The following is a 27,215-nucleotide window of genomic DNA, read 5'->3' on the forward strand; positions in this document are numbered from 1 at the left end:
GTTCATATATTTAGAGCTACATAAGTGTTTTTCCATTAAGTTTTATAATTTTCTCCAGAATCATCTTAAGCATCTTTTGTTAGATTTATTTCTATGTACTTCATAGTTTTGATGGTGCTCTAAATATTTGCTTTCTTAAAATTTTGATTTTTTATTTCTGACTAGTGTATAGGAGTGACATAGATTTTTCAAATATTGATTTCATAACTAGCAGATTTACAAAGTATTTTCCCACATATTCTAACATTCTGCCATAATTTAAAAATATTTTTTTGGTAATCATGTAATTTTTATAACAATTATATCTATTTTTTTCTTATACCTTTCTTGCAAATCTATATTGGCCAGGATCTCACATTTTTGACCTAACGAACAGCATTTCCTTATTTAGAATGTCAAGGGATTATATTTCAGTATTTTAATATTTTAAATGTGCTTTTTTTTTGCAGATAAAAAGGAAATCCTCTTTTGTTTCTAAGTTGCTAAGACGGTTTTATTTTAAATCAAGAATAGGTTTTGAATTTAGTATTTTCATTTTCTCTATTTAAAAATCACATGTCTCCCTCTCTCTTTTTCCCCTTCCCCTATTTTGCTTCTTAGATTCCACTTTCTCCGACTGACTTATTTTGCTTAACATGATGTGTTCTAGCTCTGTCCACATCATTGTAAATGGCAAGATTTAATTCTTTTTGATTGCTGAATAAAATTGCTCTCTCTCTATATATACATAATTCCTTTATATATGTATATATATAAATAATTATATATACAAATATATAATTACATATATATACATATTCCTATACACACACACACACACACACACACACACATACATACATATACATACACCCTACCGTCATTATTCATAAGTTGATGGACATTTATGCTCTTTCCATAATTTGGCTATTGTTGAAAGTGCTGTTATTTAAACATTGAGTGGGGTGCATGTGCCCCTTCAAATCTGTATTTTTGTATTCTTTATGTAAGTACCTAGTAGTGCAATTGCTAGGTTGTAGGGTAGGGACCCTTACTATAGAGAACGAACAGGATTGATGAAGGGAGGTGGCCAGGGGATGGGGTAAATGGGTGATGGCTATTAAAGAAGTCTCTTGTTATGAGCACTTTATGTTACATGTAAGTGATGAATCACTAAATTCTACACCTAAAACCAATTTTACCTTATATGTTAACTAACCAGAAATTAAATAAAAACTTAATATAAAAAAGACCAAAAACATAAAGATTACATGCTTCTTAATAACTCATTTTATTTTATAATTTTTTTAACATTTATTCATTTTTGAAAGAGAGACAGAGCACGAGTGGGGGAGGGGCAGAGAGAGATGGAGACTGAATACAAAGCAGGCTCCGACTCTGAGCTATCAGCACAGAGCCCAATGCACGGCTCGGCTCGAACTCACGAACTGTGAGTCATGACTTGAGCTGAAGTTGGATGCTTAACCAACTAAGCCACCCAGGTGCCCCAACTCATTATTTTATTTTAATTTCGATAGATGAATGAATTTGTTTTCTAACCTTAAACCAACCTTACTTAAAATTAGAGTTATTTTATCCTGTGGTAATTGGTTTAGTTCTGAGTCTTCATAGTTTGTTGAATTTGTTTTGCTGATACTTAGTTTAGGATTGTTGCATCTTTGTTTATGACACTTTGTCCTTTTCTAATTCTGTCAATATCAGGCTTTGATATCAGGGTTATGCCAGCTTCTTTAAATGTGTTAGTATCTTTTTATTTTATTTTTTTCTGTTGTAGCGTTTGTAAACAATTAAAATGATTTGCTGCTGGAATGTTTGGATCTGGAGTTTTCAGTGTGGGAAAATTTTTGTGAGTACTGAGAAATGAAAACAAAAAGGTATCATTTTGTAGGCAACCTTCAGTGTGTGTCCATTACAATAGAGATATTTATTCCTACGTTTTAGCTATGTTCTAACAACTCGAAACAATGCTGAAACAATGTGAAAGTACCTAGAGTGGGTCCTGGCTTATGTATACATTTTTCTTTCCTAGTAGAAGCTCTCTAAGCTTGTCTGGCAGCTGCAGTGGTCATCACCAAGTCATAATTTTATGGGACTCTCGTTAGAGGACAAGAAATATTGTTAGCTGTTGTGCCTCCCCTCTGTCCTGTTCAGGTGCCACACTGGTAGCCTCTGGCCCCTGTGATCCTAGGACCTTTGGAAATGAGGAGCCTTACCTTCTGCTAAAGCAAGGGCCTGCTGCCTAGGTCAAGAGAGTCTAGTTTTCATAGTATAGCTAGAGACTCCATGCAGAGGTATGGCAGTCCCCCACCTTAGTAGCAACATAAAACAACTGAAGAAGGGATCCTAACTTTTCCCAAGTTTCCTTTAATATGACATGTTAGTTCTTTGGGATGTTGAAATCTGGGTTCTATTTTTGGCTCTGATACTTTCTGCATGATTTTTGAACCAAACATTTAACCTCTGTCAGCCTCAGTTTCCCTGTGTGGGTTACAGGGAGATTGGATTCGTTATCTAAAATTTCTTCTGGGTCTGAGACTATATGCTTTCTCTGACTGCATCGAAGTTCTAATGTGACACTACTTTGGCAGTTTGGGCTGACTTAAGCATTTTTTTTTCTTTTTTCCCACCTTAAGTTAACTTTTGAGCTGTTTGGCTGTTGGGACTGCTGAGTTTCACCTCAGGGGTTGTAGCGCTGAAGCTAATTCCATGATCCCTTATGTAGACTGTGAATATAGAGTGATATTGGCTGCAACCAGCATGTGATATTGTTGTTTTCACGAACAAAGAATTCCTCATTTCTTCTTCCTTCTCTAAGTTCCACTCTTTATTTTTCTAGTTGGCTCAGCAAAAATATGAAACATCGCATGTGTCTTTTGCTTTGGGAATTCAGAATGAAATATATACTACGGTAGTAGTATTAGGGACAGATGGGAGGGGCCGATGGCTGGCAGAAGGGGTGGATCTCTCATCCGTGGCCCGTTACAAGCAGCAGATTCCGAATATTTATATCTTGGGCTTTTTTCTGATCTCACCTTTGACAGATCCGTGTCAGGGTGTTGGTGCTGCCACTGTCAGTCTCTGTCAGATTCTCTCCCTGGTGCTGTTCACAGTGGAAAATTAAAAAGAGCCATTTCCTACTTTGAGTTTAAAAAGAGAAGTATTTTCCCATTAATCAACAAACCCTGAATGTCAGCACTATCCGGGTGAGCAGAAACACGTGCAGCCGTGTGCATGTGTATGTGCAGGGTGACCGGTGGTGACCTCTGCAGGGCGGAGAGCACTGAACCTCTAGGAAGTAAGTCGGCATTGGTTCAGGCCAGTCGTGGTTCGTGACTCTGAGGAAGTGCTTTCTACTCTGAGGCCCTTAGTTTCTTACTCATCTGCACTGGAGAGTTGAATGAGATCATCTCTATGCTTTGGTGGTAAACATTTTTGATGCAATGATTTTTCTAAAAAGATTTTATTTATTCATTTATTTAAGAATTTTCTTCAACTGAATACATTATTTGATATTTGTTTCAGTGTAATTAACATACTTGTTACAGTAGCTTCAGGTGTACTCTATGATGATTCAGCAATTCTATACATTACTAGCATTCATCGTGGTTAAGTGTACTCTTAATCCCCTTCACCTATTTCACCCATCCCCCCATCCACCTCCCCTCTCATAACCATCATTTTGTTCTCTATATTTAAGTGTCTGCTTTTTTTGGTTGGTCTCTTTTCTTTGTTTTGTTTCTTACATTCCACATATGATTGAAATTATATGTTATTTGTCTTTCTCTGGCTGACTTATTTCACTTAGCTTTATGCCCTCTCGATCTATCCATGTTGTTGCAGAGGGCAAGATGTCACTCTTTTTTTATGGCTGAGTAATATTTCATTGTGTGTGTGTGTGTGTGTGTGTGTGTGTGTGTGTGTGCGCCACATCTTTTTCATCCATTCATCTATCAGCTGACACTTGAGTTGCTTTTATAATTTTGGTATTATAAAATATGCTGTCATAAACATAGGGGTGCATATATCTTTTCAAATTAGTGTTTGTGTGGTCTTTGGGTAAATACCTAGTAGTGCAATAACTGGATCAGATGGTAATTCTGTTTTTAATTTTTGAGGAAACTCCGTGCTCACAGTGGCTACAGTAGTTTTCCCACCAACAGTGCATCAGGGTTCCTTTTTCTCCACATCCTCTCCAACACTGTCTCTTGTGGTTTTGATTTTAGACATTCTCACAGATGTGAGGTGATATCTTATTATGGTTTTGATTTGGATTTCCCTTATGATGTGTGATGTTGAGCATCTTTTCATGTATCTATTGGCTATCTGGATGTCTTCTTTGGAGAAATGCCTGTTCATGTCTTCTGCCCAGTTGTTAATTGAATTATTTGTTTTTGTTTTTGTTTTTTTGTTGTTGTTGTTGTTTTCTTTGGTGTTGAGTTTTATAAGTTCTTTAAATGTTTTGGATACTAATCCTTTATCAGCTATGCCATTTACAAATATCTGCTCCCATGTAGCAGATTGTCTTTTAGTTTTGTTGATTGTTATTTTTGTTGTTGTTGTGTAAAAGTTTTTTATATTGATATAGTCCTAATAATTTATGTTTACTTTTGTTTCCCGTGCCTAAGAGGCATATCTAGAAAAATGTTGCTATAGCTGGTGTCAGATAAATCACTGCCTTTGCTCTCTTCAAAGATTTTTACAGTTTCGGGTCTCACATTTAGGTCTTTAATCTTTTTTTGAGTTTATTTTTTGTACAGTGTAAGAAAGTGTTCCAGTTTCATTCCTTTGCATGTTGCTGTCCAGGTTTCCCAACATCATCTGTTGAAGAGTCTTATCTTTTTCCCATTGCAGATTCTTGCTTCCCTTGTTGACGATTAATTGACCAGATAGTTGTGGGTTTATTTATGGGCTCTCTATTCTGTTCCCTTGATCTCTGTATCTTTATGCCAGAACCATACTGTTTTGATTACTATAGCTTTGTAATATATCTTGAAATCTGGGATTGTGATACTTGCAGTTTTTTTTTCTTTTTCAAGATTTCTTTGTCTATTTGGGGTCTTATGTGGTTCTGTACAAATTTTTGGATTGTTTCTTCTGGTTCTGTGGAAAATGCTATTGGTATTTTTATAGGGATTGCATTAAACCTGTGGATTGCTTTGGTAGTATGGACATTTTATATTTTCCTCCCAGTCCATAAGCATGGAATATTCTTCCATTTGTATGCATCATTTGATGCATTGATTTTTAAGTATAAGTTAAATAATGTGAGCTATCATTTTACCTCAGTTATCAATTGCCTTTATGTGAATCACAGTCTCTTTGCGGTATTAGTAAAATAGATAGGAAAATTCTGCTCATCCCATCCTGAAAGTTGTTTTGTGTTTTCAAGAGCAATGTACAATGTAGTATTAAAAGTCTTCTTAAAGCACATTTTTCTATCTACATTTATAACATAGAGTGTAATCCCACTAATATTCCTGACTCTTCCACTTAATATTTATGTAAATTTTGTGAAATGGCTAGACTTTTCTGAGCCTCATTTTCCTCATTTGCAAAGTGGAATAACCTTACAGGTTTGCTGTAAGCATTAGACAAGATAAAATATTCATCACATAGCAAAGTTCTTAGTATAAACAGTGGACAGCATAAGTGGGACAACTTCTTAACTTTTCTAAGAATCACATTTATATTTTCAGTAAAGTTGAATCTCGGGTGTGTACAACTATCACAAGGGACTCCATATTGACACAGTGGTTGACAAGGGACCACATTTCTGAATTGTGTGCTAGACAAAGGTTTCCAAGTCCAAAGGTGGGTGGCTCAGACATGTTCTCTTCCTCATTTTGCTGTACATTCTTACCAATCTTCTCTAGTTATTTTTTAAATGTTTATTTATTTATTTTTGAGAGACAGCATAAGAACAGGAGGGACACAGAGAAAGATTGAGACGCAAAATCTGAAGCAGGTTCCAGGCTCTGAGCTGTCAGTGCAGAGCCCTATGGAGGGTTCAAACCCTGAACTGGGAGATCATGACCTGAGGTGAAGTTGGATGCTTAACCAACTGAGCCACTCAGGCACCTCTGCTCTAGTTATCTTCGTATGTCCTGCAAATCTGCTGACTCTAGCTTTTGTCAAATTTGATGGCTCATAATCTACCATCCTTGTTAAAACACACACACACACACACACACACACACACACACACACACACACACACACACGTGTGCGCGCAAAAAACAATCCTCTGAGTTTTATTTGGAGGAAGTTTGTTGGTTAAAATACCAGGGCCTAATTTTTACCCTCATTGAAATAATTTTTTTTAATGTTTATTTAATTTTGAAGGAAAAAGAGACAGAGCATGAGTAGGGGAGGGACAGAGAGAGAGGGAGACACAGAATCTGAAGCAGGCTCCGGGCTCTGAGCTGTCAGTGCAGAACCTGATGCAGGGCTTGAACTCATGAACCATGAGATCTTGACCTGAGCTGAACTGAGCCACCCAGTTATATTTACCCTCATATTTAAATAAAGCAAATTAGAGATGACAGAAACATACAGATGAGAGTTTTATTTAATTTCAGAGCATAGGAAGGGTTGATAATTGAGGTTCTTTGTATGTGTGTTGTGAGTGGAAGAGAATGATCATTGGCGAAGATTACAGATGTGATTGAATCTGGATATTTGTGGTTTGGCTAAGGAAGAGAATAATGAAGGAAAGGATACCAGCATGTCACCAAGCCTAAGTGAACTATTCATTCTGGCAAGGTGCCCCTCCAGAAGACACTTGTATTTGCATTCTAATGACTGGGTATTACCAGCCTCTTGTTTCACTTATTAGTGGATGCATCTGTTTTTCTTTCTCAGCTAGAAAGAGTCTTAGTACAGCATTTGAAATTATTTCTTAATTGCAATCTTTATTCCAGGAAAAAATATTTAGAGAATGTTGTAAAAATTATCCATGATCATAAAATTCATAAAATTCTTGTGGTTCATTGTTATGGACTCAGATGATTCTAGTTTATTGTTGTGGACATAAGATGGATTCTGAGGGGCGCCTGGGTGGCACAGTCGGTTAAGCGTCCGACTTCAGCCAGGTCACGATCTCACGGTCCGGGAGTTGGAGCCCCGCGTCAGGCTCTGGGCTGATGGCTCGGAGCCTGGAGCCTGTTTCCGATTCTGTGTCTCCCTCTCTCTCTGCCCCTCCCCCGTTCATGCTCTGTCTCTCTCTGTCCCAAAAATAAATAAACGTTGAAAAAAAAATTAAAAAAAAAAGATGGATTCTGAAATGTTGATTTCCCATTTCCTAAGCCTATACAGTCCTTAAAATGTGTTTAGAAATCCTTAAGAATGTCTTCTTAGTTCAAAGAAATGTATCTGGAAAGAATTAATTTGGGGACAGCATATTCTTTCTTTAAAGCTGAAGAAGTATATTATGTTTTTTAAAAGTGAAATTTAAGTTGAACATTTACTTACTGTTTATTAACCTCTTGAATGTAGGTGTATATTCATTCATTAATTCTTGATTCATGAACAATGCTTTGGAATTTATAGTGTGTATGGCTTCAAATCCTGTTTGCATACAGAATATTATAGGCATTCATAAGCAGAACTAATTCTTGTGAGAATTAGTAATATAAAAAATCACATTAAATTATAAATTGAGAGGGATTCAAAGAAGAATACCAACAGTGTGTGTTGGATGTGAGTAGGAGGGAGAAAAATGGGAAAGCTGTCCATATTGCAGTGAGAAAAGAGTGAAAGATACATATCCTGGTACGTTTAAGGGTTGATAATACCAGTTTAAAACAGAAAATTTAGGTTGAAGAAAAGAAGCTATGGAATCATATTTTTCAGTGACTGTAAATGTTAGCAAAAGGATTTGAAATGGGAGTTCTTAAAAGCTGGAAAATAGAGGACAAAATGCTGAAAGCATCATGTGGGATATCGTGCAAGAGGATTTTGCTCTTGGTGCACACTCTCTCTCTCTCCCCATCTCTCCCCTAATTTAGCTTTTAATTTCATCAAAGTTCTACACAGCCATACTGGCAAATATTATACAAAGCTTCTTATGAAAAACAATAATCCTCTAGCCCTCTTTCTTCTAGTCTGATTCTTGAAAAAAAAAAGACGTATTCACACTTTTAGATTCTTTTTATTTACCTCCCTCTAAATAACATGCTTATACTGATTTTTCAGACACTCACTTCCTGCCTTCCTATTCTTCCAATATAGTTATTTGAAACCATCTTTTTTTTTCTCTTTAAGCTTTTCTCTTTGCTTTTCTGTTTTGAATTTTCACAAAGATATGCCTTGGCATGGGTCTGTTTTCCTGCACTGCTGCTCTCAGTAGACCATTTATGCTTAAAATCCATGTACATCAGTTCTGGGAAAGATGCTGCAATTATGTATTTGACTACTTCCTCTTATTTTCTTTCTTTCTTGCGTCTTTTTGTTATTTTGAATGCTCCTCTCATTTTCTTAATTTTCACACCTATTTTATGTGTTTTGTCCTTTTCTTATTCTTTCTGGGACATTCCTGTGGCTTAATGTTTTATCCTTAGAATTTTTTTCTGTTTCTGCTTTCTTGCTTTTAATTTCCAAAAGCTTTTATTCTTAAACTTCCCACTTAAATAGAATCCTTTCCTTCTTTTGTAGCCCTAACATCTTTCCCTACCTACCTGAAGATACTAATGGTAACTTTTGAGGTTCTCCTTTCCTCCATGTTTCTGGTACCTATGACTCTTTTTCTTTTTGTCTTGGTCTCCAGCTTTTCCAGTAGAGGCCTTTTTTTTTTTTAAATGGTTAGCAGTTGACTCTGATGTAAGAAGGAGAAATACAAAATTTCACTGGGACGTCTGAGCTCATAGGTGAGGCTTATCCTTGCATCTTCAGTTTAGGATCATTTATTTGGCTGGGCTGCTTTGTTTAGATAACACCTGACCTCAGTTTTGTTAGGTCTTTCCTCTTGGGCTTTAGACTTTTTCAACCTCATGTGTCACGTAGGCTGCCTGACCACATTCTCATACCTGAAAAAGGTGAGAATGTCAACCTTCAGGATACATACTGTCTTAATCTTCCCAATTTCAACACCTGAAATTCCCAGTTGGGGATAATCAGCTATTCAATCCAAAAAATAAATGTTTTGTCCTCTTCCAGGATTACACAAGGCAGTGGCCCAACTCCACGGTGATGGAGGAGATTGAGACACCTTATTTTTTTCTAAGCCACATTTTTAATCAATTCTACCATTTTTTGCTCCACTTTCTACCTTGTGTGATGGAATTCTGAATATTTTGAGAGTTCTGCAGTGCTAAGGAAGTTGATTTTTGGTTTCCTTGTTTCTGGCTAAGAATTTAGCTTTTTAAAATGTCTTCTGTGTCATTTACCACTCCTCTAGTCCTTTTGTAGCTTTGAACATTTTGTTGCTATTATCTTTTAACCCAGTGTCTTTGTTCTTGGGGGTCATTGAAAATGGCAGTCTCAACATCCATTTCATTTTCATTTGCCTTCCTTGGTGGAAGCATTCTTCCCTTAGAAACTAATACCTCTGAACCAGCAGAGCCCAAAGTTGCAGTGATGGGAAACAAAAATTTTGCAAGGAGGTCATTAGATACAATAGTGAGAGGAATTACAAACCTACTTTTGCCCCTTGGTTCTCAGTTCATTCATTCTGGTTATACGAAAAAATAGTAAATAGTCACAAATTTATGGCATATTGCAAATCATTTAGGCATCACATAGACCAGCACCAAGCTTGTAAGTTGTCATATTCTACCTGGTACCACAAATAGGTGTTCACTTGGCCAGTTCCACAACTCTGTAAGTCCAGCTCCTTCCAGATGCTGAGGTATAGGGAAATATCAGTGAATCCCAATGTGCCAACCCCTTGTTTTACTTCTTTTTTTCCTGTATAGTGACTTTTTTTTTATTACAGTGAAAGAATATTGTGATGATGAAAATGGTATAAAGTGATATATGGATTCTTGGCTTGGAAATGTAGGTAAGGGAGAAAAGACCAATCCTTTCTGTTCTCTTTCAGTGAAAAGTAATTTCCATTCCCTGTTTAGAAGAAGGGTCCAATGTACTCAATTAGTAGGAACTGGTACCGTATTGGAGGCTGACCACTGATTTCTGCTGTTGGAAGACAGAGTAACCATTTGTTTACAAAACTGCTTTGAGGAGGGTAAATTCTTATGGTTACTTGTGTACGTAATATTATGCCCTGCCCACCATGGCCGGTTTGTTCTTCATGGGTGTTTTGAACAAACCCTTGAGTAGTAATGGGGTAAAGCTGACAGAGGGACAGTTTTGATAAATTCTCACTAAAGGGTGTCTACTCCTTTGCAGTGGATATCTTTAGATGATGATTCATAAAAGACACAAATATTCTCAAATTCTGGGCCAATTCTGAGAGGTACATCCTCATATTTCTACTAAATGCCTTCATTCAACAAATATTTTCTCAAGAGTATGTGGTGTGTTAAGCTATTCTTAACATATGGGATATAGTAGTGAGCAAAATCCTGGCCTTATGGTGTTTACATCATCAGTGCTCTAATCTTGTTCTTTCCAATTCTTGATCATCCATGCAAACTGTCAGCCGCAGACCAGAAACCAGTATAGATCCCTACCTCTGGTCATATCTTTTTCTAGGCAGAGTCCCTGGTATCCCTGTCTGATTTCTCTTTCACTGAAGATTTCCCTCTTCCATTGTTCAGTGGGGCTTTAATGCTGCCAATATATATTTAATTTCTACATGTGGAAGCTGGCTGAGTAGCTCAGCAGATAGGAGCCCAATGGTCATTAGAGCAAAAGATGGGGGTTCTGGTTCCTTAGGAGCATATCACATATTTTTGCTATTGATCACAAAGGATAAGAGAATGTGAGTAGATTAGCACATACCCATTAACACACACACACACACACACACACACACACACACATCCCAATGGTCATTTTATAATGATTAAAGGTTTGTGACTTCATTTTTACATATGAAGTAATATAGTGGAAAGGAAACTAAACTGAATCAGAAGCCTTAGCTTATGGTCTTGATTTCACCAGACACTTGCTAAGAAAATCACTTAACACATAATCCTTTTGTTTCTTCTCCTGTGTGAAGATTGTAACATTTGACCAATTTTCCAGGATTATTGTGAGTTTAAGATATGAAAATGTTATAAAATTCATTACCTGGGGCGCCTGGGTGGCTCAGTCGGTTGAGCGTCCGACTTCAGCTCAGGTCACGATCTCGCGGTTCGTGAGTTCGAGCCCCGCATCAGGCTCTGGGCTGATGGCTCAGAGCTTGGAGCCTGCTTCCGATTCTGTGTCTCCTTCTCTCTCTGCCCCTCCCCCATTCATGCTTTGTCTCTCTCTGTCTCAAAAATAAATAAACATTAAAAAAATTTAAAATTCATTACCTAATGTATAGAAAATATGTTAAGTACATAGATACTTATCAAAACATTATTGCTAAATTATCCAATAATGGGGAATAATTAAATAAATATAGTAAGATAATTATGTTTTCAAAGAACATTTAATATCTTGGGACATTTTTCATTAAGTAATGTTATATGAAAATCTATCCAATAAAGTTGAGTTATGAACCAAAGGATGAACAGAATAGTCATAAATTAAAAGAAAATATTTTAGGTTTATTTATTTATTTCAGAAACAGAGCGAGGGTGAGTGACGGAGGGGCCTAGAGAAAGGGAGAGAGAGAATCCCAAGCAGGCTACGCTTTGCCAGTGCAGAGCTCAACAAAGGGCTTGAACTCACAAACTGTGAGATTATGACCTGAGCTGAGGTCGAGTCAGATGCTTATATCGACTGAGCCACCCAGGTGCCCCAAAAGTCATAAAATTTTAATAATGGTTTTTGAAGAACGTTTTGGTTAAAGAATTATGGATAATGTTTGTTTTCTTATTTTCCTGTATTTTATAATATATATATGATTTTTTGATATATATGATACATATATATGTGTGTGTGTGTGTATATATATATATATATATATATAAAACAGTTGGCAAGTTGGGTTTTATAGTCAGAAAAGTCATTTAAAGTAATAGTTCTTTGCAGTTCAATTCTCTGTTAGAAGTAACAGAGTTACTAATATGCTGTGAAAGGTATATCTATAGTTCACAAAATCTTGAGAAAAACTGTACATTGAGCTTATTTTCCCAGGTGCAGAAACCTTTATTAACGGTTAATTTCAGAAGATAGAAGAGAATAATTAAACAAGCTTCTCCCTTACTTTTATTCTATGGAATTGTGTCTTTTCATTTGCCAAATATGTCTATGAGGTTATTATTATAATATTCCCCATTTTACATGATGAATGACAGAATGAGGCACAGAAATTAAGTAACTCCTTCACGTCTAAATCAATGTTACATAGCTAGTAAGTTGCATAGATTGGATTTGAACCCAAGCAGTATAACCATATAGTTCGAGTTTTCTGTTGCTATGCTGTAGGGGGTATTGCCTCTCACCCTGTCACCAATTTCCATTTACTGAGTGTTTCTTATCTCTAATAAATAAGGCACAGTCCCTGCCCTGTGGGATTTTTATTAAGATAGGTAGATATATTAAAATTCAGAATAAGTTAATGAAAGTATGGATAGAATCATGGAGTAGTTAGGTAGAAGATGCTACTTCTCTTGGGCAGAGAAAAGAAGCACAGAAGACCTCATAGAGGAGGTGACATCGAGGAGGTATTGGTGGAAGACAAGAAGCTGGTTAGGCAGAAAACCAGAGGGCTAGCATTATGGGGAAAATGTTTTATTAGCCTTTGATGAAATAGCCTGTGTCTTAATTTTATATTCTCTGTATTGCTCATGGTGGCTATCACACAGTGAGTAACCTCTCAAAACGCTCTAATATATAGGCAAGACAAGAGATGACAAAAAGGCCTAAGAAGTTTGTTGGGGTGAGGCAGGATGATTTCATTTCATTTTTTTCATGTTAATCCAACAGTCCCAATTTCATTTTTTATTTTTTTAATTAATTTTTTAAATTTACATCTAAGTTAGCATATAGTGCAACAATGATTTAAGGACTAGATTTCTTAAGGCCCCTTACCAATTTAGCCCCCTCCCACAACCCCTCTAGGAACTCTCTGTTTGTTCTCCATATTTAAGAATCTCTTATGTTTTCTCCCCCTCCTTGTTTTTATATTATTTTTGCTTCTCTTCCCTTATGTTTATCTGTTTTGTATCTTAAAGTCCTCATATGAATGAAGTCATATGATATTTGTCTTTCTCTGTCTAATTTTGCTTAGCATAATACCCTCTAGTTCCATCCACATAGTCGCACATGGAAAGATTTCATCCTTTTTGATTCCCAAGTAATACTCCACTGTATATATATATCACATCTTCTTTATCCATTCATCCATTGATGGACATTTGGGCTCTTTCCATACTTGAGCTATTGTCGGTAGCACTGCTATAAACATTGGGGTTCATGTGCCCCTTCAAAACAGCACAACTTTATCCCTTGGATAAATACCTAGTAGTGCAATTGCTGGGTCATAGGATAGTTCTATTTTTAATTTTTTGAGGAACATCCATACTGTTTTCCAGAGGGGCTGCACCAGTTTGCATATCCACCAGCTGTGCAAGAGATATCTTCTTTCTCCACATCCTTGCCAACATCTGTTGTTGCCTGAGTTGTTAATGCTAGCCATTCTGACAGGTGCGAGGTGGTATCTCATTGTGGTTTCAATTTGTATTTCCCTGATAATGAATGATGTTGAGAATTTTTTTTCATGTCTGTCTGTCATCTGGGTGTCCTCTTTAGAGAAGTGTCTATTCATGTCTTTTTCCCATTTCTTCACTGGATTATTTGTTTTTTGGGTGTTGAGTTTGATAAGTTCTTTATAGATTTTGGATACTAACCCTTTTTCTGATAGGTCATTTGAAAATATCTTCTCCCATTCCATTGGTTGACTTTTAGTTTTGCTGATTGTTTCCTTCACTGTGCAGAGACTTTTTATTTTGATGAGGTCCCAATAGTTCATTTTTGCTTTTGTTTCCCTTGTCTCCAGAGATGTGTTGAGTAGGTCTTTCATACATTTTGAGTTTATTTTTGTGCATGGTAAGAAAGTGGTCCAGGTTCTTCTTGTTTTTTTTTTCAAGTCGCTGCCCAGTTTTCCCAGCACCATTTGCTGAAGAATCTTTATTCCATTGGATAGTCTTTCCTGCTTTGTCAAAGATTAGTTGGCCAGACATTTGTGGGTCCATTTCTGGGTTCTGTATTCTGTCCCAATGAGCTGAGTGTCTGTTTTTGTGCCAGTACCATACTGTCGTGATTATTACAGCTTTGTAATACATCTTCACGTCTGGGACTGTGATGCTTCCAGCTTTGGTTTTCTTTTTCAAGATTGCTTTTGCTATTCAGGATCTTTCTGGTTTTATACAAATTTTAGGATTGTTTGTTCTAGCTCTGTGAAGAATGCTGATGTTATTTTGATAGAGATTGCGTTGAATATGTACATTGCTTTGGGTAGACATTTTAGCAATATTTGTTCTTCCAATCCAGGAGCATGGAATATTTTTCTATTTTTTGTGTCTTCTTCAATTTCTTTCTTAAGCTTTCTGTAGTTTTCAGTGTATAGATTTTCTCACTTCTTTGGTTAGGTTTATTCCCAGGTATTTTATGTTTTTTGGCACCATTTTAAATGGGGTCAGTTCCTTGATTTTTTTTTTCTGTTGCTTCATTATTTTTATATAGGAATTCAACCGATTTCTGTGCATTGATTTTATATCCTGCAACTTTGCTGAATTCATGGATCAGCTCTAGTGTTTTGGTGGAATCTTTTGGGTTTTCCATGTAGAGTATCATGTCATTCGTGAAGAGTGAAAGTTTGACATCCTCCTGGCCGATTTGGATGCCTTTTATTTCTTTGTGTTGTTTGATTGCAGAGGCTAACACTTCCAATCCTATGTTGAATAACAGTGGCATCTGTAATAACAGTAGACATCCCTGTCATGTTCTTGACCTTAGGGGGAAAGCTATCAGGTTTTCCCCATTGAGGATGATATTAGCAGGGGGTCTTTCTTTTATGGCTTTTATGATCTTAGGGTATGATCCTTCTATCCCAACTTTCTTGTGGGTTTATATCAGGAAAGGATGTTGTATTTTGTCAAATGCTTTCTCTACGCTAGATGATTTTATAGATTACCTTCTATGGTCAAGTGATACTTACGGTGATATCTGAGCTGAACTGTTTCCCTCCCTGGATCATCTTGTTCCTATAAGGCCAAGTAGAACATGCTGTGCCAGTTTGTGAAATCTTTCAAATGTTTTTGATTTGGAATTTTGAACTAGAGTAAATCCTTTCATTTATTCTTGGAAAGATATAATTTCCTATTTAATCTTTTTAAAAGGAGTAATTTGAAAGCTTTGCAGAAGCAAATTTTACCAGACATTAGAAAAATAAGTCAAACACAATTCTGATGAACCAAGAATAAAAATCTTGAAATATATGAAATATAATTTCTTAAGAGATCAATTTAACATGCAGAGTTAAGGTATTTAGCAGAAATTACTTGAGATTTTTATTGAATTAGTGTTTAAAACTGAAACCTTTATCAGAGTCAGCACCAAGGATGGATATGTCTATCCCAGGTTTTCCTTGTAGCCAATGAAAATAGAAATTGCTTCATATACTTACTGATTACCCCTTTAGAATATGAGAGTCTGCATTTACAGTAACTAGGGGAAGACACAGAGAAATGTTTGTTGGATTTACCAAAATTTGTGAAAGGCAAAGATGCTATTTATGGCTTCTACACTTACATTATACTGTCAGCAGAAATATGCAAACTTGCAAATCCCACATCTAAGCTTGATTCTTAGTAATTTATATCTTTATATGCTAATAGCATAGTAGTGCTCTGGATTTATTCCAACAAATCTAGTATTTCATTATGTTTCACTCTTGGTACTCTTGGACAGAGTTGGCTTACGTTAATGAGGTTTTGGGAACAAGATTATCACAGTGCCTTAGAAACTGTTCTGAAAGTACTGGCTGAACCACTGAGATTTTTGTCTTGAGAATGTGTCATAAAATTATGAAAGTGATTGCTGTAAATTACTGAAGACTGTCATAAAGAATGTGGCATATTGGGATGTTGGAACAAAACTGAAAGCAAAACAAATGTCAAGGTTTCTAAGGAAGCAGTGAAGTTGATTTTGCTGGCTTGAAGTAAAAGGATAAGAGGATTGGGCAGAGGTCCTTGTAATAGACATGTGGTATGTTTGTGGAAACTTGTCCTAAGGAAATATATCAAAAGTGAGAGAGAAAAAACTATATTCATGTAAATGTTTCTTGTAACTTTATATTAACAAAAACATAATACTGTTTATTAAATCTTAACTTGATTCATAACTAACTGCCCACACTGTCTGACGTTTATCTGAATGCCCCCGTGGCACCTAATGTCCCATAACACTCCAGCCAATGATGTTCAAGAATGAATAGTTATTAATGAATATGCCCCTGCTCATTGCTCCCTAAACTATACTGTTTGCATTTCCTATTCCAGGATAATGGGTTCATCGTTGATCCCACCAGTCACTTGCCAAATGGACTCAGATCTGCCTTTACAATACTAACACTTTTCCATTCCTCCCCTTAGTGTTCTGTTTTACTGTTTTCCTATATATTCTCTATATATTTCTCCAGCCTTTTACAATGACCTCCTAAACTGCCTCCCTGCCTTCAGGATTCCAGCCCTTTCCATGACCTCTTTTCCATCTCACTTTTAACTATCTACATGTTCTTAGGTCCAAGTCACTACACTGATACTAAATTCTATGTGCCTGCAAAATAAACTTCAAACTCCTTAGGATTGGGATATTGGAATAAATATCCCAGTGAAATCTGTGCCTTGTTCCACAACCTAGCCTTCATTTACCTTTTTACCTCTATAGTTGAATGTATCCAGACTCTGAACCTATTGAATGTGCCTAACACTCCAGCCTCACCCCCATAACAATCCCCTAAAGGTTCATCTTTTCCTTTTTCTTATTTTCCATTTTTTATGTAATACTGTCAACTTGTTTTGATATATGTGCCCTTATTATGATTATTCATTTTGTCTCAAACTACAGCTGGTTAACTGTTCACACATCTCTATCCTCCTTAGTAGATTACAAACTTATTGAAGACAACAATCCTACATTTCTCATCTATGACCTTATGCCTACTTCTTGCTCATGCAATCTCATCTTTTGCTTGTAATAAATCTTAAATTATGTTTATTGCATCATTAAACAAAATATTTTATTAACTAGTATGTAATTTGCTATAATTACAGCTTTATATAAGCAATGTAAACTAAGAGATCCAAATTGAATATTCACATTGTTACTTAAATCCATTCAAAGTGAAGGGAACGGCCAACAATTACTATGAACAAACTATGTGTTTAGCATTGATCTAGTGACAATCTATTGGATGGATTCAGTTGCTGATTCAAATGTATTTTGGGTCTAATATATCCCAAGCTCTGTATTGCGAGCTAGGAAGATGGATAAAAAAATATAGCTCTACCCTCATTGATCTTACGGTATAGTTCGAGATATGAGCATAAAAGTACCAATTTTAATATTACACAGTAGATAACATCATGAAGGAAGGTAGAGGGTACTTGGGACACACAGGATGGTGGCCTGTTCGGGGATGACTTGTTCAGAGAAGACTATGTTTTCCAGGTGGGGGAAACCACTGGAGAATCAAAAGAGGACAGGGCTCTGGGGTTTTATAAGAACTTAAATAAATATGGTTTAATGAAGGAGAAAGGGGGTACGTGTGTTGGTAGACATTGAGGAAGTTGGTGATGAAATGAAGAGGTTTGAAGGAAACCCTCTGGTCAGGAAATGGGGTATGGAACATCTTGTATTGATCCAAGATCTTGAATTTGTTCAGAAGAAAATGGGAAGGCACTGAAGGTTTTGATTAACTAAATGGATAATTAGAATATATAGAAAGTACATTCTAGACAGTTTACATATATCAACTCATTTAGTCTCCCCCATATGGGATAGCTGGCATTTATCCCTGGTTTACTGAGGAGGAGAGTGAGCCATCTCTTCTTTCCATTCCTCCCAAAGCTGACTACCTCTCATCATTTACTGTTCTTTAGATTCTCTCCTGAAATAGGATTTCTCTGACAGTGCTGGTTTCATTTTTTTTTTCCAAGGGAGAAAAATAGGACCAGGAGTGCTGGAGGGAAGGAGGGGATGAGATGTTAAGTATGTTCACCAGAGAAGGGCTCATTTTAAGTACATTGGCCAAAGGAATCAACATTTTGGATACTAATGATGGTAAAGGGAGTAGGTTAGGAAGATTTCTTGGGGAATTGCATCCCAGGCAGTGCTATCATCTGGTACACAGGCTCAAGACAGGGTCATGCTCTGCTTGTTTGGGAACAGCAAAGAAAATGGATCTTTTTATATCCCATCTTCTCTTAACTGAATACCTGTAGAGAACAGGTATGTAATAAATGTGTGAATAAATAGACAAAAGAAATAAATAGAATGAATAATTTGATGAACAAATGAAGAAAGGTCATATATCAGTTGCTCAAGTGGTTTGTTCTATCCCAAGCCCATAGGTAGCCTTTCCATTATATTATCCTGCCTCTCGATTCTTAATTCCTAATTGGTTGAGATCATTTAAACAGTGCTCCATTAAGGATTCTGTACCAACCCATCTATAGTGTACATGTAGATGTGTGTGCCATCTCTGAGGACAAATACTCTTTTATGTGTCTTTACGAGTAGCAACAGTGACACACAGTGGTTGGTTGAGTAAATCAGACATGTACTCCCTCCAGATATCCCAGAAGGTACAGCCGATATTTCTCAGACTTTCTTTCTTTGGAAAGTTGGTTGTCTTGTTAATTCAGGCAGGTATTAACTACCCAATATATTCAGCACATCCCTCGTTGTAAGCTGTCAGACTGTGACACAACATCACATAATGTGACGTTACATGATACATAATGCCTGAATTAAATAAAAAAAAAATTCCAGACACTTCTTTCAGTGAAATAGTAGGTAGGTAATCTGAATATTTGGGGTAATTGGCTCTAGGAAGAGAGAGGCATCATTATTTCAGGCTCCCTAGTGAGCGTTAATTAGCCATATTGCTTCATTGTGTGACAAAGAGAACACTGCTAGTAGTGCTAAATCTGTAATGACATCCTGGCTTTAGGAGCACAGGTATTTTAAACTACCTTGACTGACTGACATGCAGGTAATTCTATTCAGAGCCCAGCAGTGAACTCAGGCAGTTGGAACAGTCTCTCCTCCAAGGGGCACAAATTTGTTGTTGTGACTTAGAGGTTTCCTTTCCTTTGTCTCACCACCTCCCTGGATCCCCATAGCCCTCTAACTGGGGAAAAGCAGCAAGTATTTGCAACAGCAGGCATGTGTTCTCCCTGGGGTTTGAGAACGATATGTCTATGTTGTTGAAGCATCAAGTTTTTCAGAAAGATTCAGCTACTCTTAACATTTAAAGATGGTCCATGACAGCCAGGAAGGATTTTCTGGGGCTCTGTGATCCACTTTAATCCATTGTTTGCAGATATGGCAGGAAGGCTGGTAGCAGAGCAGGAGCATTCTTTTAAGGCCTTCCTGGGACCAACATTCAACATTTTTATTTTTTATAGTAATAATGATACCAGAAATTGTATAAATGGGTAAAGCACTAATATCAAGATTCTGCTGTCTTACCTTGAGCATGGATGAATCATCCTGCATATAGGGAGGTGATGCTGTTCGACCTCTATCACTAGGAAATGCTTTTTGATTTTCTGTATCTAATCCAGTTGGGATGGTGGATCTTCCCTACCATCCTCTTAGCCTTGGTCTTGGAAACCAAGTATACATACGCACAGGAGACATCAACACTGCTGTGGAAGGATCTGAGGCCAAGGGTCAGAGAGAAGCTGATGGGCTAACATTTGTCATCTTAGCCTCTGAGAACAGTCAGAACTGGAACTTGAGAGTCTAAAGTCTGTGCTTTCTGACAGACCTCCTGAGATGCTGAACTGAAAACACCATGTACTAACAGTCGCTGAAAGAAGGTACCTTTAGATGACTTCTTGTTTCTTATTAAATGTGAACTTCTTTCAATGAATGTATAAGGCTGTGTCTGTGGACTGTGGATCCAAAAATTGAACTGTGTAGCTGAGACTGGTATTATCTAGGCATGAATCCAATGTAGGTAAAGGAAGGGAAGATGAAGAGACTCAAAAGGAAGCAAGGGTTATAACATCATGAGACAGGAAACTCAAGAGGATTGACTTCTAGCTCTGAATGCATATTCGCGGGAAAGGGGGCAGCACCAGCAATTAACAAGAATTTCTTTAGTAATCTTTCAGTCTCCTTTCCATTTTTTTCTATGCTTAAAATAATGATAGCAAAATGGTATTTATGTAGTATTTTCGTGGCTTAATAAGTGTATTCTTAAAGGTATTAGCTCACTTGCTCCTAATTTTATCAACATGAAGTATTTATGAACGCCTCCTCTGCATGACAAATCATTTGCTTAACATCACCCCACTCTTCATTATCCTCATTTTACTAACTCCACTCCCTGTTTTTCTGGATTGAAACATCAACATTGAAATAAAGCAAAAGCACTCTTATCTGCCACTATCTCTGCAATAGTTTATAAATATGAAAACTGTGACTGATTCTTTTGTGGGTACAAGAAAGAGGAAGAAAGGTGCAAAGAGATGCTATGGGAAAGAGGTGCAGATGAGAAGGCGTCAGGCCAAGTCTGGAGTTTGTGCAAAGTGAAGGACACTTGTGTAGTAGTCTGGTGCTTTCATCTTCTTTGGCCAATGTGGCGAAACCAGCAAGTACTGTGGAATGCGGTACAGTAGGAGTTTCTAATTACAATTTTTCAGATTCCAAGGATTATAATTTTTTTTATACGTGAAAGTTTAGAATTCCATATGCCAAAGATTTGTTGATAATGAGACTACATGGAAATGTTCCATTGATAATACATTTGATTGGTTGGTACAGACAGAAGTTGCCGTTGTTTGTTAGAATTCCTGTTAAGGCATCATCTTGAGGTAGGTAAAAATAATATTAATTTGACTCTGACTGAACCTTTTCATGTAGAGGCCTTGGATTTTCCCCCAAATGAATGGGAAGACTTCAAAACTATGTCAACCACAAATTTTGGTGATTGTAGCTTTTTAAAAAAATTATTTAATTAAATTAATTTATTTCTGGTGAGTGGACCTTGTTTTGCGTAGTGAGAATAGAAATAAATTACTTATAACTACTGTTGTATTTTAGAGCTTGCTGAGAATGTAGAAATAATCTAGAGTTTTTACAGTTGAAGAATTTGAAGTCCAGACAGGTCAAATGACTTGCTCAAACCAGAACTGATTTGGGACAAAACAAAGTGGAACCTACTTCTTAGTCTTGGTCAAGTGCTTTTCCTGATAAAGCATTTAGCCTAACTCAGTTCTTTAACACTCCCCCTGGCCAGAGACATCACTAGTGAACCAAAACATTCTAGGGGCGCCTAGGTGGCTTAGTTGGTTAAGTGTCCAACTTTGGCTCCAGTCATGAACTCACGTTTCATGGTTTCAAGCCCTGCGTTGGGCTCTGTGCTGACAGCTCAGAACCTGGAGCCTTCTTTGGATTCTGTGTCTCCCTCTCTTTCTGCCCCTCCCCTGCTCATCCCCTGTCTCTGTCTCTTAAAAATGAATAAAAGCATTAAAAAAAAATTCTAAAATGACTTTGCTTTCTTCTTTCTGGCATATCTTTTCATAAAATGTTGGAGTCTCAGCCCCCAACTCTATTGGCTCACATCTTTGAGACACTCTCTCTATGCATGGGCTATTCTGGGCTGGCTTTTACTTCATCTGCCTCTTTGAGTCTCCAGTACGGAGGATGTCTGTTAGTTTGGCTTTATATTTGTGCTCTCTCTGGCTTCAGTCTTTAATGCTGCGCTAGAAATAGATTGACCCTTAAGGGTAATGAAAGAGAGTAAACTTTGCAAAAATATTTCTCCATATTACTTTGGTTTGAGATTTTTATTGAGAATTACTATTTTAAATCAAGAAGAAGAATGGAAAGACTAAAAAGGGAAGGTAAATGGAAGGACAGAAAGAAATGAAAATAGAACTAGGACTAAAAATCTGGTATTGGCAAATCTTAATGTTGATAGATCAGATAAAACTATTAAATCAGAGGGCAACGAACCACCTTATATGGTACTCAGCACATTATAGAGTTCTTTTGCACACATTATGTTATTTGATTCTCACAACAGCTCTGTAGGGCAGAAAGAAGTATAAATAGTTTAAAAATAAGAAAACTAAGCTTCACCTATGTGTAGTGCCCTGTCCACATTCACACAGCCTATTAGTGGCAGAAAGAACCCAAACCACAAGTTTCTGACTGCAGATTGTGTGCTGTAGTAATTATACCACCCTACTTAACAGTCATTTCTGTTGACTCGGGTGCAATATGGAACTCGGTTGGAGCTTTGTAGCCTCTAGGCAGAAGTCATAGATTTGATTTTTGTGTATCTCAGTAGCTATTTAGAGTGAAAGCTATAGACAATTAAAATACACTTGAATGCTGTTTAGTTTCAAGAAGAACAAGGTATCTGTGTGTATGATATGAATCCATATCACCTCTACTAGAACAAGAAAGTCTGATCTCCATCTTACTGGTAGAGGGTTAAACCATCTTTTGCATATAAAGGATGGTATATTTTTATTATTTTATTATGGTATTTAGTGTTTCTCCCCAATACATGGATTTGCAAAGGTAGTACTATAGCCTAAATACCCACAATTTAAGTCCCTACCACAGGGTAAGCAGAGGCATTTTGAGATACGGTTGTAAATATCATCCAAAGCATAGAGTTTTGTATTTTCCAGAATAAGGTAAGTTACCTTAGATGTTAGTAGATATTAACAGGTAAAAGTCCCATGAGAATCTGAGATACGAAAAAACATCCTTCTTAGATAAATGTTTTTAGGACTCGTGTATTTAATAAGGCCATTAGCTTGAATTGATGGGGTAGAAGCAACATTGTGATGTTCAGAAAGAACATTTTCCTACAGAATTGTGTCCTGATAGCCTCAAGCTTGATTATTTTTTTTTTTCAAGGGAGGACTAAGGGGGGAAGATCGCATTTGCCTGGCAGCGTATCATTTCTGGGGAACACATGTTTACATTTTGCTGAATTACACAACTCTGCAGCAGTTATTGGAGAGCTAAAGACATATTCATATTGAACTGTAGGCAACCACATGTTGATAATGAGCCCATTTTGTGCCTTGACTTATGAAAAGAATGTGAAAATGCCTTATTCTGTGTTATTTTTTTCCTTCTGACAGTACTGATACACTGCCACAGGCAGTCTAAATATAATAGCATGAGGTTAACTGACAATTGCAGGTGTATTTACACTGATATTCTGATATTAGCATGCTGCTTAAAAATACACTGGAGGTAATACAGTGTGCATCCAAATTGTCTTTACTAGAGAGCAAACACTGGCAGAAAAGACAAAGAATGTTTCTTTATAATGATGGAAGAGATATTTGTGGCTATTTTAATAATCTGCCACATTGCTCTGAATTTTTTCTAAATCTGCTCTGTGGACTGAAAGGAAGAGAATCTGTCTAAGAAAGGTATCATCAAATGCCCCTCCTCCCTCCCTCCCTCCCTCCCTCTCTCTCTCTCTTTGTCACACACACACACACACACACACACACACACACACACACGCATATACATGTACATGTGCACACACTTACCAGTTTGAAAATCATGATTTGGAATCCTAAATCTGTAAGGATGATCAGAAGCCTCTTGCCTCTGTGACATTGTATCTCACCTTCCAGAGCCACTTTCCACCCTTTACTCACTGCATTAACAGGCTCTCTTGCTTTGGATTCAGCAAGTGGAAGGTACCACAGTGGAGTGACTTTGAGGTATATCTTTCCCCAGCAACCTCCCTGGAGGGCTCTATTTTTATTCCTGTAACAAAGGCTGGGGCTTCTTTCAGAAGCCCTTCCCTAAAGCTACAGTTCTCACTAGGTTGCAGGTAGATCTTCCTTCCCCTTGTACACTGGGAGAGAAGAGGTAATGGCATCCTGCTGTTGCCTGACCCAAGTGTCCAGACCATCCCTTATTGTTTCTCTCTTTTAAAAAATTTTTAAGTTTATTTATTTTGAGAGAGAGCAAACGAGCAAGCACAAGTGGGGGAGGGGCAGAGAGAAGGAGAGACAGATTCCAAAGCAGGCTCTGCACCATCAGCGCAGAGCCTGATGTGGTGCTTGGACTCACAAACTGTGAGATCATGACCTGAGCCAAAATCAAGAGTTGGATGCTTACCCACTGTGCCACCCAGTCACCCTGCTTATTATTATTTCTCTTAACCCTAATTACATCCTTGTAAATAATTCTTTTGTTAAAACTCTTTACAATTACCCTGTTTGAGTGTGCCTTCTGGTTCCTGTGAGGACCTCAAACTGAAAAATATGCTGTGTTCAGGCACTGTGATAGCCGCTGGGGTTGTAAGGCAAACAAAACCCAGACTACCCCTCGAGGAACTGCTCATAGCTAAGACAGAGTTACACACAGAATGATGCAAAGCATAGGAAAAGGTTCTCTAAATCAAGCTGAGAGTGATCCTAAAGAAAGAATTTTTTAGAAGAGACGATGCTTGATGTGAAACTTGTTATTAAAAAATTCAAACATATATATAAAAATAGAATATTGTACGAAATGTTTAAATAACGTCACTCAGGTTCAACCATCAGCAATTCTATCACCCAATGGCCAACTTTATTTACTTCATCCACTTCCCCACTCCCTCCCCAGGATTATTTTGAAGTAATTTCTGAACAATATGTAATTTCATCTCTGAATATTTTGGTTCTTATCTCCCAAACATAAGCACAGTATCACCATCCTCCAAAAAAATCAACTATAACACCTCGATATGATCATTTAGTGTTCAAAATTATGTATACTATAAATTTTCTTTTTTATCTAGTTTATTTGAATTGGGATCAAATAAGGTTCATAATATTGGTCCCTTCCTTTTTATAGGTTCTCTCCCTTATATATTTTTATAAATATATTTTTAATATTTTAAATATATATATGATATATATACTCCATTTATATAATATATACATATATTCTCCCTCCCAACCCTATCATTTTTTTGTTGCAAAAACCAGGTTATTTGACCTAGAGAATTTCCCTCAATCTTAATTTGGTTGGTTGCATTTTATATTATATTATAATTTAACTTGTTCCTCTCTATTTCCTATAACTTGATAGTTACAACTAGAGCTTAATCTGACTCAGGTTCAATTTTTATTCTTTTTTATTTTTTGGTGGAGAGAAAATATTACTTCATAGGTGGCAATACGTACTTCTATCAGAAGGATTTCTATGTCTGGCTGCTTCTCATTTTTGATGTTAAGAGCCATGATAATCATGGCCCTAGGCCAGTGGTTCTCAAACTTCAGTGTTGATCAACATCACTCGGAGGCTTGTTAAAATCCAGACTGCTGAGCCCAATCCCCAGAGTTTTTGATTTAGTAGGTTTGAGGTGAGGCATAGAATTTGCATTCTAAACAAGTTCCCAAGTGCTGCTGGTCAGTAACCAGTCTTTAAGAACTGCTCCAGTTAGCTTATTAACTCATTAGGAGTTCAGGCTCATCTTGTACATTTCCCATCCCAGACCTAGAATCAGCAATTTTTCCAAGGATCCCTGATTCTTTTTGTGAGGTATCCTATTTACAGCCTGCATTCTGATGGCTACAGGCACTCATTTCAGCTATGCTGTCTTTCTAGACAACCTGGAGGATAGAATTAGGAAACATATATATTTAAAACGAAATCAGAAGTTCATATTGACACTTCTAATTCAAATTCAATACTACAGAGTTTTCCTTAACCTTGTCCATATTACAGTAATGTCTCCTTTTTTTTTTTTTGCTATGAAAAGTCCCTGCTTTTAACAATACCAATATAATAATTTTCATTTGTTTATCCAGTACTTATAACACAGAAATCTTAGAATAACAATACCAACATGTCTACTAACTGTGATTTCCAAGGTGTTTAATTTTTTGGTTTTATGTTTTTTTTCTTTGTATTTTGCTGTAGTTTTTTTAATCCTTGGGGCATATCCCACCAGGAATGTACAGTCAAATTACTGTTTATCACTTGAAGGCATTTCTGTCTGTGAAGTTATGCCTTCCACTGGTCAAACAGATCATTTTCATACTTGTATTATTATTTATAAAGTTTATATTTTGGTAAATTAAATTTGTTTTATAATTATGGAAAATACCTGCATATGTCTTTGAAGAAAGGCATAACTTTGATCTCTGATTATATCGTTCCAGTCCTTCCCTTACTTCATAACTAAATTCAAAATCTTAAAAAAATATATTCTGCATTTAGGAAAGTTTGTATTTTTGTTTTAATGATTATCTGTGTACTTGGGATGCCTGGATGGCTCTGTTGGTTAAGCAGTCATCTCTTCGTTTCAGCTCAGGTCATGATCTCACGGTTTGTGTGTTCGAGCCCCATGTTGGGCTCCGTGCTGATGGGGCACAGCCAGCTTGGGGTTCTCTTTCTCTCCTTCCCTCTCTGCCCTCCCTTGCTCTCTCTATTTCTCTTAAAATAAATAAACTTTAGGGGCGCCTGGGTGGCGTAGTCGGTTAAGCGTCCGACTTCAGCCAGGTCACGATCTCGCGGTCCGTGAGTTCGAGCCCCGCGTCGGGCTCTGGGCTGATGGCTCAGAGCCTGGAGCCTGTTTCCGATTCTGTGTCTCCCTCTCTCTCTGCCCCTCCCCTGTTCATGCTCTGTCTCTCTCTGTCCCAAAAATAAATAAACGTTGAAAAAAAAATTAAAAAAAAATAAACTTTAAAAAATGATTATCTGTGTACTAATAGCCTTATTTATCTTTCTTACTTATTGGCTATTGACTATTGTTTCCTGCTATGAGCATTAATGAAACCAGCTCATGACCTCTTTATTCCTCTTTTTTTTTTTTACCTCTCATCCAGCAATTGTTGATATTTCACTGTAGACCCAATGAATACCTATTTAACAATCAGTGAGTTTATTAAACTTCTGAGTTTTTGATACCTGTACCATATCTGCATTTTGAGGGACATGGACACTGT

General features: G+C 36.9%; 1 long non-coding RNA gene across 1 annotated transcript in view; it reads left to right on the forward strand.

Moving 5' to 3' along the window:
- The first annotated feature begins 3,386 nt into the window (after positions 1-3,386).
- LOC125167496 (uncharacterized) overlaps positions 3,387-27,215 on the forward strand; it is a 421,392-nt gene continuing 397,563 nt past the window's right edge. The window contains exon 1 of the long non-coding RNA XR_007152801.1: positions 3,387-3,422. This is a non-coding gene — a long non-coding RNA (uncharacterized LOC125167496). The remainder of the gene's footprint in view (positions 3,423-27,215) is intronic.

This window comes from Prionailurus viverrinus, chromosome B3 (assembly GCF_022837055.1).
Source record: "Prionailurus viverrinus isolate Anna chromosome B3, UM_Priviv_1.0, whole genome shotgun sequence".
Classification (NCBI taxonomy): domain Eukaryota; kingdom Metazoa; phylum Chordata; class Mammalia; order Carnivora; family Felidae; genus Prionailurus; species Prionailurus viverrinus.